This window comes from Sceloporus occidentalis, unplaced genomic scaffold (assembly GCF_023333645.1).
Source record: "Sceloporus occidentalis isolate IW3139 unplaced genomic scaffold, rSceOcc1.0.p SCAF_13, whole genome shotgun sequence".
Classification (NCBI taxonomy): Eukaryota; Metazoa; Chordata; class Lepidosauria; order Squamata; family Phrynosomatidae; genus Sceloporus; species Sceloporus occidentalis.
The window spans coordinates 9,632,206-9,642,042 of NW_028316993.1; positions in this window are offsets into that span (position 1 = coordinate 9,632,206).

Genomic DNA, 9,837 nt, shown 5'->3' on the forward strand with positions numbered 1-9,837 from the left:
CCTTCTAAGCTCTGCCTCCATAGTCCACAGATGCATATGTGGAGATAAGATGTCCAAATTAAGCTTACATGCTCATATTTGAAGAGTTAGTACATCTATGGGGACAAATTGTATGCCTGGGTGGGTTTTTTTATGGCTATCCCTGTGGAATAGGTTTTAGTACTTCCTTCATGAAGCTAAAACTTTCCCTCAGCAAGCATAAGGAGGCCTCCAAGGAGAGCAGACATTCCAGGCATCTGTTGAGGATGCTGTATGTAGCTCTGATTTGCTGCACTGAGTATAGAATTAGACTACTCCTCTTCCTTCTGTTTGACATAGTACATAAGGAAATGCACATGATTAAAAATGTGTACATTTCAAAGAGGTACACAAGTACACTTAGGTTCAGGGGAGAGGTGTGCATAGGTGCTAAAGGCTGTGGGGAAATTCTTCTGTCATTTTTTTAGTTGCAAAAAATGGTGGTATGGGGAGGAGGAGTGAGTCTGCTGGGTCTAGTAGGGAGGAGTGCATGCAACCCCCCCAAACCCAGGCATGGTCAATAATCATGGATGATAGGTGATGTATTATTATTATTATTATTATTATTATTATTATTATTATTATTATTATTATCAACCTTTAGAAGGTATTAATTGGGGAAATATTCCACTCCATTTAATGATATCAGCTCTTAGAGGTTTCTGCCAGAAATTTTTCCCAGGTCTGTCTATAGAGGAGGGGGACCTTCTTCATCTGTTTCATCATTTAACAAGAGGGCACAAAGGAGATAACACAAGCTTGCCATCTTTCTTTAATGTGCCTTTCACAGATGCTTGATCTTCAGACATTAGCTGGTAAGTGTAGTCATCAACAATCTTAAAAAATGTCCCCTGCCTATTGATTTCTGCTGATCAAGCTGCTACTAGAAGCACAAGGATATGAAGCGATGTTGATGCCTATATCATTTCCTCTGCAGAATTGCAAGACTTTGGGGTTGGAAAAGAGAGGGAGGCAGACAGAGATTATCATTTTTCATGTATCTGCTGCTTGTAAACTTTTTTTATCCTCCCTTCGCCCCATAAAAAGTAATCAAATGTACTCCAACTGCCAAGTCAAATCTGGAAACCAACTTGCTGTGACCAATAGGGACTCTACCCCTCCTTTGAAGAGAGACACCTCAAAAGGTAGAGGGTCAGAATTACCATTGTTTTCTCCTAGAGCTGTGTTGATATTGTCCAAGATTGCTGGTTGGTGAAGGTCAGTCTGTCCCTAAAGGCTGCAAGGAGCTCTGACTTCCATTGTTATCTGGTCCCCTTCTGAAATGCTCTAGTCTTCTGGCCCCAGCTAAGGTCCTTGTGCTCCTTTGCTCACAATAATTGTGTCTTCAAGGAGCCGTTGTCCAGATCACAAGCTTGATGCCTTTTGTTCTTGATGCAATAAGTAACTCATAAATGCCTCTCAGTCTTTAAAAATAAAACACCCGCTTGTCACACACTGGACACTCTTTTCAGAGACGGTCATCCCATTAGCCACTGCCTCAAATGACAGATGCTGCTGTTTAATATTTCTAGCTTGTAGAGGCAGAGGAAAAGCATTTCACTTGCTCAGTTGTCACCCTTGACAAACCTGTTAAGAGCACAGAGATAGACAGTGAAGAGGCTCTTTGCTGTGAAAAGGAATAGGCAGCTGCAGCTGGTCCAGGGGCCAATGTTCTGCTCCTAAAATGCCCTACCCCCCCCCTCCGAAAGCTGTACATACTCCCAGAAATGTCCCAACCCCTGGAACTGGTAATTTTTAATGTTAAATAGTGCAACCCATTTTAAAAAATGAATGCCACGCTTACCACACATACAATGAATCCTTGCTATATGCTGGGGTTTGGTTCCAAGATCCCCAGTGGATAACAAAATCCATGGATGCTCAAGTCCCATTAAATATAATGACATAGCAAAATGGTGTCCCTTATAAAAAATGGAAAATCAAGGTTTGATATGTGAAATTTATACTTTTTTTAACATTTTCAAACCGTGGATGCTTGAATCTGTGTATAAAAAATCCTTGGATAAGAAGGATCAATTGTACTCATTTATAAGTATTTAAATTTATGCCCAAAAATTGACCCTAAAATTCCAGGTCGACTTATTTATGAGTCAGCATGGTAATGTGTTACCAGCTCTTTCAGATTTCCCCATGAGGTGGGAAGATAGTTTCTTTTTCTCTTGAGCCAAACAGAAAGAGTCCTGAGTGATTAATTGCTTTTAAACAAACAAAGAGAGACCCTCTCCTGTCCGTTCTGGCTACCGCTGTCTGGATGAAGGCTGAAACCAAAGTTGAAACAACAGCCTCAGTTAGAGCCTCTCTTGCTCAACACACACACACTGAAGGAGCCTCCAAGTTTTACCCTCGACTTATCCAATGGTCATGGCAAAATCCATCATCTTGGGCCCCAAACCTGTCTTCGATGTGTATATGAGGTCGACTTATAGTTGAGTATACAGAGTACCATAAAAACATATTTGGGGCCCCAAATGCCATGGCTACCCTGTTATTCTTGTTGTTGTTGTGGTTGTTGTTAGCTGACTTTGAGTCAACTCATGGCGACCTTGTGAATGAGACATATCCAAGCTCCCCTGTCCTCAGCTGCTCTGCTCAGGTCCTATAGGTTCTGGACCATGATCCATATAGTATGTGTTCTTCCTCTTTTCCTACTACCCTCTACTTTGCCAAACATTATTGTTTTTCCTATTGGGTTGTGCCTTCACCTGATGTGTCCATAGTAGGATAGGCTCAATTTAGTAATCTTGGCTTCAAGGAAAAGTTCAGGATTGATCTGTTCTAGGACCCATTTATTTGACTTTTTGGGCAACCATGGTACCCTCAGCACTTGTCTCAAATGAACTGATTTTCTTTCTTCACTGTCCAGCTCTCACTTCTGTACATGGTGATGGGAAATACAATGGCTTGGACCCACAGAAGTGGTACCTATTTATCTACTTGCACTTTTACATGCTTGCGAATTGCTAGATTGGACAAAGCCTGGACTAGTGACAGGAGCTCACTCCATCACCTGGCACTTGGGCCTTGAACTGTCAACCTTCCAACCTTATGATCATCAGAATCAGCATTTTAACCACTGAGCCACTGTGTCCCAAGTTCAGTTAGCCTATTCCAAATATAGGCGATATATTTGGAATGTACATTTGGAAAAGAAACACTTTGTTGGGGGTAGAGGTGTTAAGGCATGAATTCCCTGATATCTCTTACACCAGACAGTGTACAGGGACTTATTTTAGATTTAGCACTGAGACTGGAGAATCCATTCTATTTCCTTCCTGCCCTACTCCTCACTGGGAGCCAGATCAGCCAATCTACACATAAATCTCCGTTCCATAATTCCTCAGTCACCGTGTCCTAGCTTTTGGTTTGCTTAGCAATTAAGAGAAGAAAAGGCATAATTGGATAGTGACACGAAACTTTCTTTGACCCACAATAAAATGGCTGAACATAACTCACAGTTCCAATCAGAGAGGGGCAAAGAAAGAAGCCTGTTTTGGGTTGGCCTTTTGTCACATGGACTCAGTGAAACCTATATTTGCCACACTGAGACAAATTATTCCACTGGCATTAGCTTTGTCATTCTTCTGTGCCTCTCTAAATTGTAAATCCCAGGATTTCACAGGAGGATGCCATAGCAGTCAGATCCGTGGTCACCAAACTATGCTCTTTAAGGGATTTTGGGCTTCAGATCCCACAATTCCAGATTATTGGCCAACATGGCTAAGGCTTCTGGGAACTAAGTCCAAAATCTCTTAAAGGGCACCGTTTGGGGACCACGGAGTTAGAGTAATAGTGCTGTAACAGTGTAGTGTGATGTTGACTTCACCCTCAATCACCTTTACTAATTTCATCACAGAATGCAGTGTGGTATTCAGATAAATTAGACTAGCAGCAACTGACTTAGTCTGTTTTGGATTTAGCGTTAGAACTTTACATCCAAATTTCATTGACAACTTAACCATTGTTTCCAGGGTGAAGAGTAGACTGGCATTCTGAGTTGCAAACATTAGAGAATAGATATGTAAGAGTACTGGAAGGGGACATTTTGGTTCAATGATAAACTGTTGGGTTTTTTTTTTGGGGGGGGGGGGTTGAGAAGCCTGCTATTAAATATCTGGCACTCGTTCAAAACTTTATTTTTGACTACTCATAGTTTTATTTCACAACATCTTGCAAGTGTATTTCTTTTCCTAATCTGCCATCTCATGAGCAACAAAAATGCTCCTGATGAATGAGGAAGCAGATTTTTTTTTTTTCATAAGGCAAATGTTTTAGATACAATGGTTTAAATATAAATGTTTATTTATAAATTTCTGATGGTCTTGGAGGATGATATATTTCTACGATGGTAGATCTTGTAGAGATGCACATATGCCAGCTAAAATCCCTGTAATGCAGTCTATCTCTTTTCCTACTGCCTTCCACTTTACCAAGCACTGTCATCTTTTCCAATGAGTTGCATCATCTCATGATACGTCCAAAGTACAACAGCCTCTGTTCAGTTATTTTTGCTCCTAGTGAGAGTTTGGGTTTCATTTGTTTTAATGACCATTTATTTATCCTCTGTAGAATGCTCTTCCAGCATCACATTTCAAACAAGTTGATGTTCTTCCTGTCAGCTTTCTTCACTGTCCAACTTTCATAGCCATAGATAGAATCATGCTCCTTCATCTGTCCCTTTACTTATTCATCTATCCTTTGAATCCCACCATTACATACACCAAAGTGCTTTCCTTCCTGTAAATTAAGACTGGACCTGTCCTCTCCTGTAGTGGATTGTGTGATGGTAAAGTACTGGCCATGGCAAAGATGCTTTCTCTTGTATTCATGCTGCAGTTCTCAGAGTCCTCTTATATTTCGGAGATACCAATAAGAAAGGGAGGGGAGATTCTTCGGCATATTAATCTGCACAACTTCCAATGTATCATCAACAACAACTTTCTGCATTTCGCATGCAAAACGCATCACGTTTGCTAATACCTGTTTGCATTGCTCATTTTTCCCCCTCCACTACTTAGTTGGCATTAGAAGCCTTGTGTGCACTGGTTCTTTTTAAAAGATGAGAAAACCTACTCCATTTGCAGTCAGGTCTGCCCCAATGTGGAAGCGCTTACCATTGCTGGTAGGATGCCAGCATTCATCTTCAAGGTAACTGTGTAAAAGAAAGATCCCGCCTTCCTGGCTATGAAATGTCCAATCAGCAAGAGACCACAGCTTTCATTCAGAAAAGTACAAGCAGAATAATGCTGGAAAATGTCAAGAAGGGAGTGTCCCTTGCCCCATTGGCTGGTAACTGGATCACAGAGGATAGAAAACCAAGATTGTGGTCCAGAATCTCAGCTAGGAACCAGAAATAAGGTGGACGACGTGGAAGATTAAAGTTGATCAAGGTAGGGAAATGCATCTATTAAAAGGGGGGAGATGGAGGTCATATCCACATGAGTATCTGAATTCCAGTTACTTAGCTAAACTATCTATCAGAGGTCATCGTATATCAGTTGAGCTCATCTGCTCCATTTTTGTTTTGCATGATGCTTAATTGAAGGGTATTTTGGTACTAGTAGGGTGACAAAAGACTAATAGATAGTCTTAAACAGCAGCACTGGCATAAGGGGCCAAGGCTGTAGGGCATCTGCTCAACCCCAAATCCAGACATTTGGAATGGTCCACCTCTGCAGTTCTTACTATTTGTTGTCACCTGTTGTTTGCCTACATGGAAATAGAGACAAGAGTGAGGAGATGGAGTAACATCCTCATTTGCCTTCAGATCTCCCTCCAGCATTTTGATTAGAGAAAGGGAAAGGGCAGCAATGACACACTGATGACAATAGGAATGACAGTCATCAGCTGTCCGGTTCAGATCTTGCAAACTCAGGCCTATTGGCTTCCTTGATTGAATCAATCCACCTGCAATGTAGTCTTCCTCTTTTCCTACTGCCTCTGCTTTACCAAGTGTTATCTGTTTTGCAATTAATTGTGATATTATCTAAAGTATGCTAACTTCAGTTTAGTCAAAGAATTCAAAGATATAGCTGTGTCAGTCTGTGGAATCCGTATGTAGAGAGATCTTGTAGCACCTTTGAGACTAACTGAAAAAGATGGAAGATTACCTCCACAAGATGAACTGAAATTTTTGATGGAATATAAGGATGGAAATGGCTCCGGGGAAGGCGGCCACCGAGGGGAAATATAAAATAACTTGCTAAAATGTAATAGAATGTAGGAATATATTCATATATGGAAATATGATATGTATTGTATATATTAAGAATATTATTTAATAAAATGAGTTTTTTTTAAAAAAAGAGAGAGAGAGAGAGAGACTAACTGAAATAAAGAAGTGACAGCATGAGTTTTGTAGACTTCAATCTACTTCCACAGATGCATTTAGTGGAGTGGAAACCAGGGACAGAGAACAGACCTACAGGTTAGTTTCCTTCACCTACAGGCTAGTTTCCAAACTGGTCTTGCCTCTTCATTTCCATATGCATTGGCCAGTTCTCAATGACTTCATTCACTAACAATCATAGTTAAAACTGGATTTTTTTATTTCATTTCCATAGGCAAAGGATTTTTAATTTGAATTGACATTCCTCCATCCGATGGTATATATATCTGTCTGCCCCTGGTTCCCACTCCACTAAATGCATCTGAGGAAGAAGACTGGAGTCTATGAAAGCTCATAGTTCAGGAATGAATTGTTGTTCAACTTTTATGTGTCTCAACCCTCTAGCTAATTTTATATGATTTTAGGAGTGATCCAGTTTTATCCTTGTATGTACTTTGATATTTTGATATTTGTATTTTACCATTGATATGGTCAGTTGACTAATCAATAAACCTGTTGTTGTTGTTGTTGTTGGATTAATGAGCAATAGATCAGACATAGAGATAAAACAGATAAAACAAATCAAAATTAACATCAGAATATAAAAGTGAATAATAATAACTGAGATTCAAAATACAAACTTTGCTCCTCAAAAATTTTAAATTTTAAATTCAAATTAATTAGTATAAAATCTTAAAATACTGCTTTACGCTGACAGACCATTTAATTGTTACTGATGGACACTGGACTGGTATCTTCCAGGAATACTTCTAAGAATTGGATAAATAAAAAATATAATGATAACCATTATATAAAGGGCAATGTAACAATGCATGCTCTACTGTCTCCATTGTGCCAGCTCCATAGGCGCATAAACATGCGTCATAAGGGATATTGTTATATCTCCTTTCCAATGAAGCAGAGTGTAACACATTATATTTTGCTATGGCAAATGCTTTCTTATATTTTGTAAAGTTTAAAATATTCAAATAGTTAGCTAACAAAAAAGCATGACCTCTGTCTCTAAAACCAAGGCATGTGGTGGCTGTGCTTACATGTTGTTGCAACTCATTGTCTATAATACGTTGATCAATTTTATGTTTTGCTTTTATATAACCCATTGCCAAAATAGTGGTTCATCTGAAACCCAGTTTAGCAAGTTTCTCATTCAGAGTCTTGTTCTAACTAGAATGAAGCCCATCAGTTAATACTAAAGTAGCCAATCCCACTGGGCTAAAAAGTATTCTTAGCCAATTTAAGAACCCATGCCCATGCCTGTGATTCGGGTGACATTTAGCCTGTCACTAGATGTAAAAGTGCATTGGGCAAAACATTTTTGAGATCAGTTCTTGATCTTCCTAAATAGAAAGGCCAAGAATTGATCTCAAAAATTTTGCCTGTGTGAATTCCATGGAAATCTGCATATACTATCAGTACTTGATTTTTCATACAAGACATTTTATATTCTTCATTGTTTTCACCTTCAGGCCTAGCACACAGACCTCATATGATTTTTGCTTGCCTCAAAGTTTGATGATATTTCTGATCTATTATTATTTGTATATTGTACTTAATAAAACTGAGCAATCTTTTTTCACTAATGCCATTTTCCCCCTAGACGTTTTTTTGTTTTGCAACATTTAATTGTGTCATAACATTTAAAATCTCTGACGTCTCTTTACTTATTTGTGTCCAAAATGTCTTTGTCTGTTTAACAGTCCATGCTGTCCTTAGAACTCTTGTGTAGCACTACATTTCAAATGAGTTGATTTTCTTCCTATCAGCTTTCTCCTCTGTCCAGCTTTCAGAATCATATATAGGAATTGCCAGTTAGCTGAGGCAGATGGGTAAGCCTTGGAGTGTGGTGGTGTCTCCTACTTTGGAGGTTTTTAAGCAGCGGCTGGATGGCCATTTATTAGGAGTGCTTGGATTGTGTGTTCCTGCATGGCAGGGGCTTGGACTGGATGGCCCTTATGGTCTCTTCCAACTCTATGGAGATTGTCACACTGTGGAAAAAAGCGTCTTACTGCTGCCAAATTCAAGCTTCGTTTGGGCTGTACACTGGTGTTATTGCATGGCGTCTCTCCCCAAAACCACTATATGGCTGCAGCCCAGCTCCAGTGGGGCTCCCTGAAATCACTTTGGTGGCCATTTTTCAAAGTCGGAAAGCTCAGGTCTGATTAACACCTGATAAGAATGAATGATTTGGCTCACAATTATTTTAAGTGTTTGCACAACCCTGATTTTAATCAGTTTGCTTTTTAAATACATTGTTTTAATGAAGGTAAAGAATATATGCAGATTTATTTACATGCAAGGAAAACCATGTAGCACTATATATAGTATATCATACACACTTCATGTAGCTACTTACACTTCCTCTTGATTGAACGTTTCTTTTAAGGTCTCTCCCCACTCAAAACCACTTTCTCCACTGGACCAAAAAGCTTCTTACAATGTGCTCTAGTTCATTTCACTCTTTCATAGATTTTTACAAGAATAGAGGAAGGTGGAAAAGACAGAAGGGTAGACTGTCTTCCCCTATAGCCATGTGCTCCCCTTGCCCCATAGGTAAATGCACTAGGCTTGGTTCAGTGTTAATGTCCTGGTAAGAATTGTTGTTGAGTTTCTCATTTTCCTTACTGAAAGTTTGTTTCATCCCACATTTGCAAAAACACAGCAAAATTTATCCTCCTAAAGAATGAAAACTCATATCATTTTTTACACAGTTTCTCCTAATCTGTATATATTTGAAGCACTGTATCTAATGTGTGCACTATTTGCAAGTGTTGCCTTCCACAATATTGTATTTATTGTTGTTAGTGTATGCCTTTAAGTTGTTTCATGGCAATCCTAAAATGTTCCTGTCCTCTTGGCCTTCCTCTGAGGCTGACAGAATGTGACTTGGCCAAGGCCACATAGTGGGTTTCATTGGCTGAGCATGGATTTGAACCCTGGTCTTCCTGAATCCTAGCCCAGCATTCCAACTACTATACTCCACTGGCTCAGTAAAAGGTTTATATATGGATTTATTTATCAATTTATATCCTGTCCTTTATTATGAGATCTCTATGTGATATACAACCAATCTAAACCATTTTAAAGTATTCCAGATTAAAAGCATAAAATAATCTGAACAGGATTAAAAACATATCCACTTTATGTGGATGAATCTTCTAGATATAAACACTTTTCCTTTTCTTTTTAGTTGCAAACTGGATCACAATATTATCAAAAGTGTGGATTTGGGCACTCTAGTGCCTTCCAGTTTACCTATAGCTTGAGCAGTCTATATTTGGTAAGTAGAAACACAAATTCATCCCCCCTGTATCTTAAAGCCACTCAAAGAGGCAAATTGTTCCTGTCATTTTAGGGCAAGGATAGGCAAATCCATTGGTTCAATGGGCTACTTTTCTTCTGGAATACCATGTACAGTTCTGGCACCACAGTTCAAAAAGGAAAGTAACCAAAAT